We start from the raw sequence: 16,284 nt of genomic DNA on the forward strand, positions 1-16,284 counted from the left end.
TGAATTAAAATGTATGGTAGAGAGTATTGTCATGCTGGGGTAAGATATTGCATCCAAATTCACCCCTTCCCTCTCAGTGTATACATAAACTTGCACTACTGGCAAATAAGAATATGAGCACCGTGCCAGACACTGAAATATACAACAAGTGCTGTAGTTTGTTTGTAATACAGTATTGTCGGACTACATCACAAGTAGCGCTCTCCACTGGTTACAGCAACCACCAAATAAACAAAAGTTCCTGTTTTAAAGGAATACACCATAATACATTTTAATGTTATCAATATTTATAAGGACTACTGCACTGTAAACTGTACAATAGTAGTAATAATTAGCTGTCTGATTTCTGGGAGGTATTTTGCTATTGTGTTGATACACGGTTAAAACATTTTTGGGAATAAATTGTAATATAAAAGAATTTCTATATATTTCTGATAGTTATTTAGGGGGTATTCCATCATCAAGAAACACACAATTAATGTGGCCCTTACTTACATATGAAACGTAATCACAATTTTAGAACATTTATTACACAAACCAATCTACAAATTAATATAAATGATAAACCTTCCAGAAGTCAAATTACTCTAACACACAAAATAATGTTCAAGCAGCATATCATTTATTGTATTGTTTCAGGCAGAGATCTAGGTATATATAGTTCTGCTGAGATAATACCTCAAAAATTCCTCATAAAAGATTGGCAAGTTAAATCTATCAAGGAATAACAGATAAGCTTTTTTCTACTATCCAAACGGACAATCACAGATACAGTATTCACTATGCTGTGCCTCCTTATATACGGCAGTTTTATATATTAGGCAGTCTATGTGCTGGGATATCCTTGGCCATTTTTACTTGAAGCCAACCGTCGTAAAAAAAAAATCAGACTGGACTGAGCACTATCTATTGCGGAGAGTGCCGGTCTGAATTATTCAAGTGTGTGTGTGTGTGTGTGTGTATATGTGTATATATATATATATATATATATATATATATATATATATATATATATATATATATATATATATATATATATATTCAGATGTGGTAGATACCCCAACGCACGGCACTTCAGGATTTTTACAAGCAGGTGAAGTTTAATAATTACAATGTTTCGGGGTGATAGACACCACGTCGTGAGGTGTCCACCTGACGATGGGGTGTCTATTACCCCCGAAACATTGTAATTATTAAACTTCACCTGCTTGTAAAAATCCTGAAGTGCCGTGCGTTGGGGTATCTACCACATCTGCTAAATATCTTATGATTGCAAAGGCACACAGGTTCGGTGATCCATCTGCTGTGAGTGCCGGTTCTAAGCACGAGATAGATAGATAGATAGAAAAAAAAAATTATATCTATCTAAGGTGCTGTACACCAATACTTATGATCATGCCCTCCTTTGGTGTCCCAATTGGATGAAGTACATGTAATATCTGTTTTTTTTTAAGTCCTGTGAGGTGCAATGCACACCAACCATTTATGCTCCTGTTTCCGTTGATCCATTTTCTTGGCGAGTCTTTAACTTACCTTTTTGTTTAGTATTCCCCTAGCATCCATCTGCATAAGTACTTCAGTCCATGTTTACAGGAGACTCCTTGTACTGGGGGATAGGCATTAGTTAGTTTTAGTCTGTGCGGTACTTGTTTCCTAGCACGGCCACACCGATTCTAATCTGGGGCATCGCAGGTAAAGAAATCTAATCGATCGCATGCGTGCTAAAAAATCGCATGCTATGGTCCCGACGCGATGCCCCCGATTTCCCATAGGGAACAATGTTAAATGCCTCAATTTACCCAAATGAACAGGGAACAATGTTAAATGGTCCAGAAACCCCCCAAAACACCCCAGAACAGTGAAATGGCCCCCCAAAATTAGTTAACGCCACCCCACGATCAACGTGAACCCGAAGCGTGGCGAGCGGCGGCGGTACGCGTCCTCCGACCTTTTCATACCCCCACTATCCACGTCGGCGTGGAGTTGAGAATAGAATAGTGTGGCGAGCGCAGCGAGCCACCGAGCCCGAAGCGTGGCGAGCGGACGCGGATACCTTCACAGTTATACGCGTCCCCTCGCGGGCTTCACAGGTGTCCGTGGCGACGCGGACACCTGTGAAGCCCGCGAGGGGACGCGTTTACCTGTGAAGGTATCCGCGTCCCCTCGCGGGGCTCGCCACGCTTCGGGCTTGGTGGCTCGCTGCACCGACGTGGATAGTGGGGGTATGAAAAGGTCGGAGGACGCGTACCGCCGCCCCTCGTGGGCTCGCTGCGCTCGCCGCGCTTCGGGTTCACGTTGATCGTGGGGTGGCGTTAACTAATTTTGGGGGGCCATTTCACTGTTCAGGGGTGTTTTGGGGGGTTTCTGGACCATTTAACATTGTTCCCTGTTGATTTGGGTAAATTGAGCCATTTAACATTGTTCCCTATGGGAAATCGGGGGGCATCGCGTCGGGACCATTTAATGCTTATTTAGCCGCGACCGACGCGATTTTTTAACTTTTCAATGCATTTCAATGGGAAATCGGGTCCATCGCGTCGGGGGCCATTGCATACCACTATTAAGGGCACAAGATCAATGCGATTGTGGCCGTGCTAGGAAACAAGTACCGTCTGTGCTACTTCTGCGTCTTGGGGGAAGGGGAGTCACTGAATTTTGGTCCATGGACCCTACCACGCCTGAGGAGGTCCTGGGTCTTGTAACTGAAAGCATAGGCTACTCCGGTAGTGCTTGGCAGTGACCCTCTAAACTTCAGCTGTGCCCTGAGCTTTGCCAATCACTTACCTGGGTTTTGCTACTGAGATTCAGTCACATAATGCTTTTCTTCTCATTATGTTAATTTTCTATCCTACCATGTATGGGCCAAATCTGCTACATTGCATTCACATGCAAGATATAAAAAAGCAATGTGTTACTTCAAGCATATTGTGTCGGGTTTCAGTATCTGGTCTGAGGAAAGGACGTAGTCAGTAGTGTTCACTCTAGGATTTTTTTTAGGGCAGGGTGCTACCCACCAGGCAGGGCACTTTTTTCAATCAGGGCACATTTAATATTAGAATTTACATTAGAAACAAAAATACATAACATAAAATTGCACACTGCACTAGGATTACACCCATTAAACCTTGTCATACTCTGCTATGCCCATTACATATTCTGTCGTAATGATTACACATGGCACACACTGTAATGCCTCTAACATATTATACCACACGCCGTAATGCCTATTACACATGATGGCACACACCGATAGTTCTCAGCAGCATATCAGTGTGGTGGGGGGCATCATCAGGGCACACCGTGCCACACACAAGAAGGGCAGGGTGAATTTTGAGGTTTTAAAAAATAGACTGGATGTGGCACCTTGCAAAAGAAGCTTAGAGGGAACACTAGTCAGTATTGTAGAAGTTGGGATCATCACCATTTACAGGAATAATCGCTGCTATTACAGCAAATAGACAATATTGTTAGGCTAGTGCACAAGTTCTCAAAGTCGGTCCTCAGGACCCCACATAGTGTTTTGCAAGTCTCCTCACAGATTCAAATGAAATAATTAGCTTCACCTGTGGATCTTTTAAAATGTGTCAGTCAATTGGTGACCTGGAAAACATGTACTGTGTGGGGTCCTGAGAACAGAGTTTGAAAACCACTGCTCTAGTGGTATGTGAGTTTAAAATATTCTCCAAAATTATTGCAATCTTTTTCCTAAACCGATCTATTCAAAATAGGCAAACATTGTCTACTTCTGTGACATAACAATTTTAAGGGTAGTTGGTTTGTGCCATTTGTATAGTCCCAGGCGATGGTGATGCGTGGTCCTGTGCATTGACATTGCCTGCAGGGAAATATTGCTTGCACTGTCTTGCCTGCTAGATCGCAAGGCTTTTGCCTTTGAATAATAAGCAAAACCCTGCTCTGCACAGTTCGCTCGGCACACATTGCGGTTCGGGGGGGGGGGGGGGCTGGGTGGCGGGTGTTCTTACAGCAATGTGTGCTGAGTGATCTTTCTTAAGCCCATCGCTCAGCATGGAGGCCAGCGTCGCTCTCTGTGTACGGGACTGAATAGAAAGCACTGGCAATGTAGATGTGCAAACCTGAGTAAGGCAAAATCTGTTTGATTTAAACTACCTTGTCTGAACAACTTTTTACTAGTTGAACTGTTCATGTTCCTCTAGTGAGTCATTTGAAGGTAGACCATATTAAATGCAAATTTATAAAGGGGTGATGTAACCTTTCTACATAAATGGGAAAGCCTACCCATGTTGCAGGAGGCTAGTACGACTCTGGTCTTGGGAGGTTGGGAACAGTGGGTGTGAGCTACAATCAAACCAATGATTTTTTTACAAAGCAAACCTATGCAGAAAGGAATACAGAAGCACACACATATTCTCCCTAGCAGTGACAATAAAGCAATAATAATTAAAGAACCATAACAATTACAAAATAGGTTGTGTTCAAATAGGCATGCTTTAAATGGAATACATAGGACATCCCGACGGTCAAAACACTGCCTCTGGCATCATGATACGGAGAATCCTGACAGGGCCTCTGTAAGGGAACTAATCCTCTCACCCTTCCACCAAACCCTCACTAGTGCCTAAAGCTAACCTCCATGCCCTGCAGACTAACCACAACCTACCCTTGTAAGTTGTAACTCCCTCCACTCCTGCATAAACGTAACCCAATTGGGATTTCTTGGCCCTTTTTGAGGTTCCAGCACTGGTCCTCTGATTGCAGTTGGGGGGCTGGTGACGGTATATTGAACTCTAGCATCCTGACCGCTGGGATTCTGGCTGTATCCCATTTTCTTTAAGTTCCCTACCAAAAGCATGGGAGAAGCAAGCATCAGGAAAGGAACAGAAACTTGTGATTAACAAACCATAGAATATGATGATGAGTTGTATAACAAAGCCACATATTGAATCTATGTGCAAAAAAGTGTGTTCAAGTAATGGACCAGAGCGCAAAGGGAAAGCAAACAAAATAGATGAGACATATGTCAAGTGTATTAAAACACTGTTAGAACTAGATTGAGCCTCGGGGCCCTGCGAGAGCCTGCAGATAAAATGTAGCCACCACAGGGTCAAGAAATATAACAGCCTGCACATTATAACTATTCTAATTTGAGAATGTTACAAAAAGGTCATATCTGCATTTTTAGGCGAGAGCCACTGGTTAATCCAGGCATATCAAAAATTTACAATCGGTACTTGTACAGTTTCATGGCGGAAGTTACACCATCAGCGTAGCTTTCCTGTCAGAATCAGAGTAGTGTTCCCGTGGCCAGCGTAGTTAGTCAGAAGTAGCATAGTGTTCCGCTGTGAAACTACACAAGTAACTACTGTACTGTTGCCGGGAACTGCATCTCTGCCCCCGGCGTCCCTGGCAAGCCTATTCGGTGCCTCCCTCACATCACCGGCGCCAGCATGATCCCCTCTCTTTGGCGGAGAGGGGATCATGCTGGCGCCGACAAAGAGGCGCTCCATCTGTTTGACACGCAGGAGCTTTTCATACCCCCACTATCCACGTCGGCGTGGAGTTGATTTTATATAGTGTGGCGAGTGGACGCGGATGACCTTTCATGTAATCCACGGGGCTTGCCATGCTTCGGGCTTGGTGGCTCGCCACACTATATAAGTTTAACTCCACGCCGATGTGGATAGTGGTGGTTTGAAAAGGTTGGGTGGACGCGTAACTCGTCCCCTAGAGGGGCTCGATGTGCTTGCCACGCTTCGGGCTGCCGTGGATAGTGGGGATTTTAAAAGGCTGACCCTTAACGTGCTGGAATTGCAATAAAGTGAAAGTTATTCATTCTATTTCTGTTTTGCAGATCTAGTTGTCCCTCCTGGCATGGATCATGTTGGGAGGTATGTTGAAGTACATATTTGTTTATGGAGATATGAAGCCATTAATGCAAAAGCTCCTTCACCAATCCACTTTAGGGTCAGAGTTGTCATGCTTTAAGAAGCAGGCCACACCCAGCTCAAGGGTATCTGAAAATGAGGGTGAGGTTAGAGTAGACAGACCTGGCTGGGATTTCGATTTCCCCATCTTACACTGGTCACATTTATCAGCAGGATATTGTACTACCAGTGACGTTATGATACTTAGTCATTCATTAATACACAAAAAAATACAAATCAATAACCAAAATCTACAACCAGTCAAAAGGAACAGATGAGCTAGCATCATTGAGAGGGTAAAGTAAATGCAAGGGTGGTCTATGTTGAGAGATGTCCATAGGATTCCCTGATAGGTTCCAACAGCAGGTAACTTGACGCAGGCAATGTAGGCAGAATACATCTGAGAAATTGCAAGAAAGCATGTCCAGGACACGCCACTTGTTCACCAGAATCATAGCTGGATATACAAGGGGAGTGTACAGTGATGAATGCCACCCATGGGACCATTAGTCCTAGGATTTATGGTCCTTGCTGTGTTGGGATCCATATCAGCAGCACACAGGCCTCCAGAAACAGGATGGCACATAGTAGGCCCACTTATTGCAAGGTTCTTGATGGTCACTGTAAAAACAATGTAGCAGATGGCCAGGACCCACTGCAGGATTTGGATTGACAAAGGCAAAGTCCAAGAATGTCGCCTGGGATCTGAGACCTCCTAGTGGTCCCAAAAGAAATAAGGAAACGTCACCCTTCTGACCCCCTACTTAAGTTCCTAACTTATCATCTGTCTGGACCACTACCAACCTTAACACCTTGAACCTATTCCACTACCTGATTTAGTATGTTCTTTTATTACCTCAACTTTGACTCCTGACTATAATATTGGAATCCACTGTTGTCTGTGCTTATGTTTGTTCATCTGCAATCTGACACACAGTTTTATATAACACACTGTCATTTCACTAATTGCCTGACTAAAACATATGGGTTAAGACCACAGTCAGAAGTGTGTTACTTGATAAGGTCATATACCCAATGCCCCACTGCTTCAACAGTGTTGTGGAGGAAATCCATTCTGCTACTGTGGACTCATGGGAGTAATGTCACGGTCCCCCTTGTGGGGGTTATATCAATATAGTGGTAACCCTAGGACCACTGGGGACAAACAAATGCATAGAAGAGGGTATTGATATCTCCTCCACTGGCGCCAAATAATATGTTCCTGTGTATAAGGGAACGGTCCTCTTCTCCAAACAGGGAAAGCTAAAGTATAAATACCATACGCCTCTTAGTGAATAAGAGGGCTCCTCGTTTCCGAGTGTGTAAGCTCAAATGAATCCCAGGGATAGCCACCAAACTGAGAGGATAAAACTCTTGACACCTCGTCCCTTATAGCGTCCGTCTCATACGATGGTGACCCAAAATAAAAGATGATTGGGGAGGTATATAGTGTAAAATCATTTATTAAGTAAAATACATAAAAATAGGAAGACAATGGAACCGAATGGCATATTACCGTCACAGATGGAGAACAGAGATGTATATCAAAGTTCTCAAACAAGCCAGAGATGAGCGGGGCTGATCCCGGGAAAACAGCCCACACTCCTTCCAAGTGTTGTGCGGTAAGTGCAAAGAGTCCAGAAGTCCTCTAGAAACAAGTCCAATACTCCAAACGCGTTTTCGATTGCTTGCTGCAATCTTTCTCAAGGAGATAGTGTTAGGACTATCCACTACACCTTAAATACCCCTCCCATCCAATCAAAAAGCCAGAGTACAAGATGGAAATACACAATATCCAATCGGCATCAGACATGCTGCGTCAGTGCAGCTTCCGGTTAATCGAAGACAACTTCCGGTATCACGGAACGCACGTTGTGCTTCGTGCGTTCCATATAGCCTCCGCTTCCTGTGAGGTATGATGCGCGAAACTTCCTGGTGTCTGTAGCGGAAGTTAGTCGCTCTCAATCGCTTTGCTGGATGCAGATGACCACTAGCGATGGATACACGGCCCCACTTCCGGTGGAGTGTGGCGGAAGCTGAAAACAGTGTCCCCATTTCTCCATCCCATGGATTTGATTAGTGTACTATGGGTGGAAACGGCAGGATATTAGTGAAACTAATATTTGTGCAAATCAGCAAAGTGCATAAGTCATAAAGTGCAGATTAACATGGATAGGATCAAATTATTCCATATAAAATATGCATAAAAGGCCAGATATATAAAAAACCAGATATATAAAAATTGTAATAAAGTGAATTAAAACAAGGACCATAAAAACACAATGAGAAAGTGACAGTGCAATAATCATAAAAACCATTTAACCTCGAAATCGAGGTTAAGACCCCCTGGTTTTAATGTATTGAAGTTATATATGCATTTCATTTCTTCTTGTGCTAATCTAGTGGCCAGGTTTTTGGTCCGTACATTGCTGTACATTTGTTTAATGCCCAAAAATCTAATGATATGTTGGGTTGATGAGCCATGTTTTAATTTAAAATGCTGCGAGAGGAAATGGTATTCCAGACCCTTGGTGATGTTGTTTAAATGTTCTGCCAACCTGACCTTAAATGGTCTGGAGGTACGCCCTATATATAAAATAGGTGGCATGAACACTCAATGGCATAAATAATGTTCTTGCTGTTGCAAGTCATAAATTCCCCAATCTTGTGTTGTGTTCCGTTGATAATTAATTCAGTATACTTTGTAATGCCCCCATAATCAACTGATCTGCACCCTTTGCAATTGCCGCATCTATGAAATCGCTTGGTCGCAATATTTCCAGGGGGTTTAGAAGTGATAAGTGCACTGCGGACTGGTTTATTGCTGATATTGGGTGCCCTCCTATAAATGAACCTAGGATGGGCAGGAAGGTGGGTACCAAGTATTCAAGTATGGGGTCCTTTTGAAGGATGTTCCAATGCTTCCTAAAGGAACGCTCAACCATTTTGTGCTGGGCATTAAAATTGGTAGTAAAAGCCCATTTATAGTCGTCATTCTGCCTAGGTGGTCCAGTTTTGTCAGTGAGGAGGTCAGCCCTACTAATGAGATCGGTAGAAGCTAATTTGTCCTTGATGATGGTTGTGTCATAGCCACTCTTAATGAATTTATGGGACATCTTGGTGGCCTGTTCCTTATATACCATGTCATCGCTGCAGTTCCGTCTCACTCTCTTGAACTGGCCCCCTGGTATGGCATCCAACCACTGAGTGTGATGGCAACTATCTATTTGGATATAAGCCTGGCAATCAGTGGGTTTTGTAAAGGTTTTGGTTTTAAAAGTGCAGTTTTCAACATAAATACTGACATCTAAAAAATCGATAGAGCTATTGCTGATGTTAAAAGAGTTCTATATTTCTATTGTTGGAATTCAAATGATGACAGAACTTTTTTAAGTCAGCTTCATCCCCTCTTCATAAAAACATGATATTGTCGATATACCTTCTCCAGGTCACCAGATTCGCCCCATATAGATTGTTAGTCCATATATTCTCTTGCTCCCAATGCCCCATAAAAATATTGGCATAACTTGGGGCGAATCTGGTGCCCATCGCGGTACCTGTTTTCTGGAGATAAAAACATTCTTCAAATAAAAAATAGTTATTATTAAGGATAAAATCAACGCTCTTGCTTAAAAAATCTTGTAAATTATTATCCACGTCACTGTCCTGAAGATTTTTTTTTACTGCAGTGATACCATCTTGATGCTTAATGATAGTATATAAGGATTTGACATCAGCAGTCACCATAAATAAATTTTCTTAGAATTGTATGATCGAAAGGACATTTAAAAGGTTTTTTGTGTCTCTGAGGTGGGAGGGATTAGTCAGGACAAGTGGTTGCAGATGGAAATCGATATACTCTGATAGATTGGCTGTTATGGAGTTTGTAACCGACACAATAGGTCTACCAGGTGGGTGGGTAATACTCTTGTGGACCTTGGGTGTCTATACCAAAAGTGCGAGGAGGGGGAACATAGTTTCCCAGCAAGCACAAATATAATGATCTCTGTGTGGGCTGATACCAGCTGCAGCATGGCGACTGAATATCAATCCAGCCTGTCCCACTGTCCCTTTCTGCAACAAAAGGTGTTTGGGAGTAACGTCCTTTTTCTGACTGTCGGATCCTGAAATACTACGGAAGTGGTTTCCAGTTGTCGGGATTCTGGCATCGGCCATCTGTCTCATGACAAAGTTCTGACGTTGGTATTTATTCCAATAGTTGGAATTATGGCATCCTGCATTTCAACCAGTGGTATACTGTATATATGCGGGGCATGGTCATCCAAAAGAGCCATGTCCTTAAGAGGACGGGTGGTGAAGTAGATTGGGGTGGTGAGGCTTGGGTTTCACTTGTGGCAGGGATTGTAAGAAGGACATGGAGGAGAGGTAGTGGTGGCAGGAGTGTCAGCAGCGCTGACAAGCGTGCTGCTGCGGCATCACCGCAGCAGCGTCCCGGCGCCCTTAGAAGGGCGGTTCGGGCACTTCCGCCCGACGAGCTCCGGGCAGAGGACATGACGTCCACCCGGCTGCGGCCGCGTCACCCGGGGGTTGCTAGGCAACCAGGGGACGCCGGGCGGCACGTCACTTCCGCACAGCCGGGGGACAGCGCAGTAAGTCCGGCCGCGTCGCCCGGGGGTTGCCAGGCAACCAGGGGACGCCGGGCGGCGCGCGCCTGGACAGGTGATAGGGCTTAATGTTATTGGGGGCCTGGTCCTACGGCGGAGGCTGATTGGCCAGCACTACCCTTTTAAGGGAGCTGGCCTAACACAGCCCCGCCGGTGATATTGTTTCCCCACAGAGGGCCTGCTGCTCTCTGCTGTCCCGGTCCCTGCAGATTCTCTGCCGTGCACCGTGCCCGGGCATCTATCCTCCTGCCGTGGTCCCAGCCACGTTCCGTCGCTGTCTCGACACCTTCCAGCGAGGGTCCGCCGCCGTGTTGCTGCGGCCGTCCCTTATCCGGAATTCTCTTGGTCAGCTATCTTTCCATCTGGTCCTGCCAAGACACTCCAGACGTACTCCGCTCCATCTTCTGCCGCTGGAGGTTCCGTTCCGGTTACGTAAGTGCTCCATTGGAGCCCGGTCCTTATTCTTTATTTTCTGGACAAGCTGTCCCGTATCTTTAGTTGTCCTGTTTTCGTCTTGCCTGGCTCTCCGGGATCCGGAGAGATTCATGCTAGGGGATTAACGCCGTTTTGGGGTACCGTATTGTACCATTTTTGTGTTGGCGTATTTTGCGTTTGGTGGCACCCCGTTACTGTAGTACCGGTGCTTGTGGCTCGGCCACATTCCCCGTCCTTGGCCAGGTGCCGTCAGACAGGGTGTTCCATTCAGTTAGGCCCTAGTAGCCAGATCCTCCTTTTGGTCCAGTCCCTGACAGTCGCCGTGGGCTTGTCTCAACATAAAACCTGGTTGCATCGGGGTTGGAGCGGGCTTAACCTGCTCCCTCGAACGCGGCGACTAAAGGAGAAGCCTAGCACCTTGCAGCCTGCGGTCACTTGCCCGGGACGGCCAACAGAGTTAGAGTAGGGCTTTGCCGTGGCCGTTCTAAACAGCGGTCCCGGCTGAGGGTTCAGCCCACCACCAGTCACTGCATACACCCACGCACGTTACATTATCACCGGCCTAACAGATTATATAAATCTCATTTTATATAATACACCTGTTTTGTCCGTGGGTGTTAGTGGTTGTGCGGAGACCTCATTATGAATCCTACCTCCCCACCGTTAGACGCCCAGGTTGCGGGTCTAACACAAATGGTACAGGAATTGTCGCTCCGGGTAACTAATCAGGAGAGAGGGTCTCGTTCCTCCCCGGTAGTAACACCTGAACCGAAGATGAATATGCCGGACCGGTTTTCCGGTAATAGAAAGGAGTTTTTTAACTTCAGAGAAAGTTGTAAATTGTACTTTCGGCTCCGACCAAAGTCTACTGGGTCGGAGGCTCAAAGGGTGAGTTTGGTAATCTCCTGGTTACAGGGGGACCCACAGACGTGGGCTTTTGGCTTACCCTCTGATAGCCCTGTGTTGGCCTCAGTGGATAATTTCTTCAAGTCCCTAGGTTTACTCTATGATGACCCCGATAGAGAGGCGTCTGCAGAGTCTCACTTACGGGCATTAAAACAGGGAAAAGATCCTGTGGAGGTGTATTGCACGGAGTTCCGCCGCTGGGCGAATGATTGTGGGTGGAACGACCCAGCTCTGCGTAGCCAGTTCAGGTGTGGATTATCGGATACCGTTAAAGATAGTTTGAGCCAATACCCGGTGCCTGGTTCGCTAGATAGACTCATGGAGTTGTCTATAAAAATAGACCGCCGACTCCGCGAACGCAGAGCTGAGAGAGCTTCACTCTCTCATCCGATCCCATATGTTGCGGATTCCTCGGAGGATGCCGAGGAACCCATGCAATTGGGGTCCATTCGAATAACCCCCGAGGAGCGAACTCGCAGGATCAGTGCTGGTCTATGCCTCTACTGCGGACGTAGAGGTCATCAGTATCGCGCCTGTCCAAACAGAGCAGTAAAAGGTCAGGCCAAGTGAGTAAGGAGGGGATTCACTTGGGCCTGAAGCTGTTCTCCTCTAGTAACTCCCTATTGATCCCTGCCACCCTAACCTATAGAGAGACCTGTTTTGATTGTTCAGCTTTTGTTGATAGTGGCGCAGCCGGTAACTTTTTGGATGCTGCGTTAGCGGAGAGACTCGGTATCCCCGCTGTTCAATTGGGTCATTGGATTACCATGAGAGGATTAGATGGTAGTCCTCTGCCCAATGGGGAGATTTTTTCTTGTACTCCTAAGGTACAGCTCACGATTGGTTCTCTGCATAAAGAGGAAATTTCTTTTTTTTTGGTTACTTGTCCAGCAGTCCCGCTGGTCTTGGGTCACCCTTGGTTGGTCCTCCATAACCCGCAGGTTGATTGGAAGACGGGGGACATTGTGCAGTGAAGTTCCACTTATTTTGAGTCCTGCATTAACACCTCTTTTCTTCAGGCCTCAGTGTCGCTGTCGGCCGTACCGACGGCATACTCTAATTTCTCTGATGTTTTCTCCAAGGGTAAAGCGGATAAGCTTCCGCCCCATCGTCCGTATGATTGTGCCATTCAGCTTATACCCGATGCCCCCTTGCCTAAGGGGAGGCTTTACTCCTTGTCTATCCCGGAGACCAAGGCCATGAATGAGTACATTAAAGAAAGTTTAGAGAAGGGGTTCATCCGCCCGTCTAAATCGCCACTTAGTGCAGGATTCTTCTTTGTGGCCAAGAAGGATGGGTCTCTACGTCCTTGTATCGATTTCCGGGCTTTAAATAAAATCACAGTGAAAAATGCGTACCCACTTCCCCTTATTTCTGTCCTCTTCGACCAATTGAGGTCCGCCACAGTGTTTTCCAAAATTGACCTTAGAGGGGCGTATAACCTCATTCGTATAAAAGCAGGGGATGAGTGGAAGACGGCATTTAGTACACACTCTGGGCAATACGAGTATTTAGTTATGCCCTTCGGGCTGTCCAACGCCCCTGCCGTTTTTCAAGATTTTATTAATGATGTTTTACGAGACTTTCTGGGGAGTTTCGTGGTCGTTTACCTTGACGACATCCTTATTTACTCCAAGGATCTTGTTTCACATAGAGCTCAAGTAAGGCAGGTTCTGCAAAAGTTGCGGGAGAATAATTTGTTTGCCAAACTCGAGAAGTGTGAGTTTGAGGTACCCGAAATCTCGTTTCTTGGGTACATTATTTCTGCTAAGGGCTTTAGCATGGATCCCAAGAAGCTTCTGGCGATAGTCGATTGGGTACAGCCGACCAATCTTAAGGCAATCCAAAGGTTTCTTGGATTTGCTAACTACTATCGACGATTCATCCATTCCTTCTCCTCTATTGTGGCCCCCCTGGTTGCTCTTACCAAGAAGGGTGCGGACCCAGGGAATTGGTCTTCACAAGCCAAACAGGCTTTTCAAGCCCTCAAACAAGCTTTTGTCTCTGCTCCTATCCTCAAGCATCCTGACCCTGAGCGTTCCTTCGTGGTGGAGGTGGACGCCTCCGAGCTGGGTGCAGGAGCAGTACTCTCACAAGCCAACCCTAAAACTCAGATTCTGCACCCTTGCGCATATATGTCAAGGAAATTCTCTGTGGCTGAGACCAATTATGACGTTGGTGACAGAGAATTATTAGCCATCAAGTGGGCCTTCGAGGAATGGAGGCATTGGCTAGAAGGTGCGAATCATCAAGTAGTGGTTTTAACGGATCACAAGAATCTGCAGTATATTGAAGCTGCCAAGAGACTGAATGCTCGGCATGCCCGCTGGGCGTTGTTTTTTACCCGCTTCAATTTTATTATTTCTTATAGACCCGGTCCTAAGAATGTTCGAGCGGATGCTCTGTCACGGTGCTTTGTTCCGCAACATTCCACTCAAGAGTCGGTGACCACCATTCTTCCTGTCTCCTGCATACAGGCCGGTCTCAGTTTGACTCTAGAGGGGCTCATTCGTCAGGCCCAAGGCCAGGCCCCAGCTCAGACTCCTAGGGGTCGGTTATTTGTCCCTGAGACTCTTAGGCGAAGAGTGCTTACGGACTTTCATGATAGCAGGACTGCAGGGCATCCCGGGATTCATAAGACCATGGACTTATTGGCCCGAGTTGTCTGGTGGCCAGGAATGTCCAGGGATGTCAAGGAATTCGTGCGGTCATGTCTTGTTTGTGCCAGGCATAAAGTGCCCCGGTCCAGGCCGTTTGGTGAGCTCATGCCGTTGTCCATCCCGTCAAGGCCATGGTCACACATTGCCATGGATTTCGTGGTAGGCCTACCGGTGTCAGCCGGCTGTCAAACCATTTGGGTTATCATTGACAGGTTTTCCAAGATGGCACATTTTGTGGCCCTGAAGCAATTGCCTTCGGCCAAAGAATTAGCATCGTTATTCTTGAGGCATGTCTTCAGGCTGCATGGATTACCCACTGACATTGTGTCCGACAGGGGTCCGCAGTTCGTGGCACAGTTCTGGAAATCTTTCTGTGCTTCTCTTACGATCAAATTGAGTCTGACTTCAGCTTTCCACCCTCAGTCCAACGGACAAACGGAGCGGCTGAATCAGTCGTTGAAACAGTATCTGCGTTGCTTCATCTCTAAGCTGCAGAACGATTGGGTAGAGCATCTCCCCATAGCAGAATTTGCATATAACAATGCGGTACATTCTGCTTCTAAAGTTTCTCCATTTTTCGCGGTCTATGGTTACCATCCCCAGGCCAATTCGTTCTCGCAGGCTTCACCCTCGACCCCATCCAGGGTCTTTCATTTTAAGGCCACATGGAAAAAGATTCATGACGCCCTTAAAGAGACAGCCTGCAAAGAGAAGGTGTTTGCGGATAAATTTAGACGTCCTTGCCCATTTAAAGTTGGTGATTGGGTCTGGGTATCGACCCGGAATATTAAACTGCATCAACCTTCGGCAAGATTTGGGCCAAAGTTCATAGGTCCATATAAGATTATCAAGAGGGTTAATCCGGTTGCTTTTCGCTTACTGCTTCCTAAGTCCCTCAGGATTGTTAACACCTTTCATGCGTCTTTGTTAAAGCCTGTCTTCTTTTCTCATAAATTTCCTCGGAAGGTCATCAGAGGAGCCCCTTCAGTGGATGTACAGGGGCAGCAGGAATTCTTGGTCGAAAGAATTCTGGACTCCAAATTTGTCCGTGGTTCTCTTTACTTTTTAATCCACTGGAAGGGGTTTGGGCCAGAAGAAAGGTCATGGGTCCCCGATAGGGATGTCCATGCTCAAAGCCTTAAGAAAAAATTCTTTCTGGAATTTCCCCATAAACCTGGGGGTAGAGGTTTCAAAACCTCTCCTCAAGGGGGGGGTACTGTCAGCAGCGCTGACAAGCGTGCTGCTGCGGCATCACCGCAGCAGCGTCCCGGCGCCCTTAGAAGGGCGGTTCGGGCACTTCCGCCCGACGAGCTCCGGGCAGAGGACATGACGTCCACCCGGCTGCGGCCGCGTCACCCGGGGGTTGCTAGGCAACCAGGGGACGCCGGGCGGCACGTCACTTCCGCACAGCCGGGGGACAGCGCAGTAAGTCCGGCCGCGTCGCCCGGGGGTTGCCAGGCAACCAGGGGACGCCGGGCGGCGCGCGCCTGGACAGGTGATAGGGCTTAATGTTATTGGGGGCCTGGTCCTACGGCGGAGGCTGATTGGCCAGCACTACCCTTTTAAGGGAGCTGGCCTAACACAGCCCCGCCGGTGATATTGTTTCCCCACAGAGGGCCTGCTGCTCTCTGCTGTCCCGGTCCCTGCAGATTCTCTGCCGTGCACCGTGCCCGGGCATCTATCCTCCTGCCGTGGTCCCAGCCACGTTCCGTCGCTGTCTCGACACCTTCCAGCGAGGGTCCGCCGCCGTGTTGC

Source organism: Crinia signifera, chromosome 1 (genome assembly GCF_055691185.1).
Source record: "Crinia signifera chromosome 1, ASM5569118v1, whole genome shotgun sequence".
Taxonomy (NCBI): domain Eukaryota; kingdom Metazoa; phylum Chordata; class Amphibia; order Anura; family Myobatrachidae; genus Crinia; species Crinia signifera.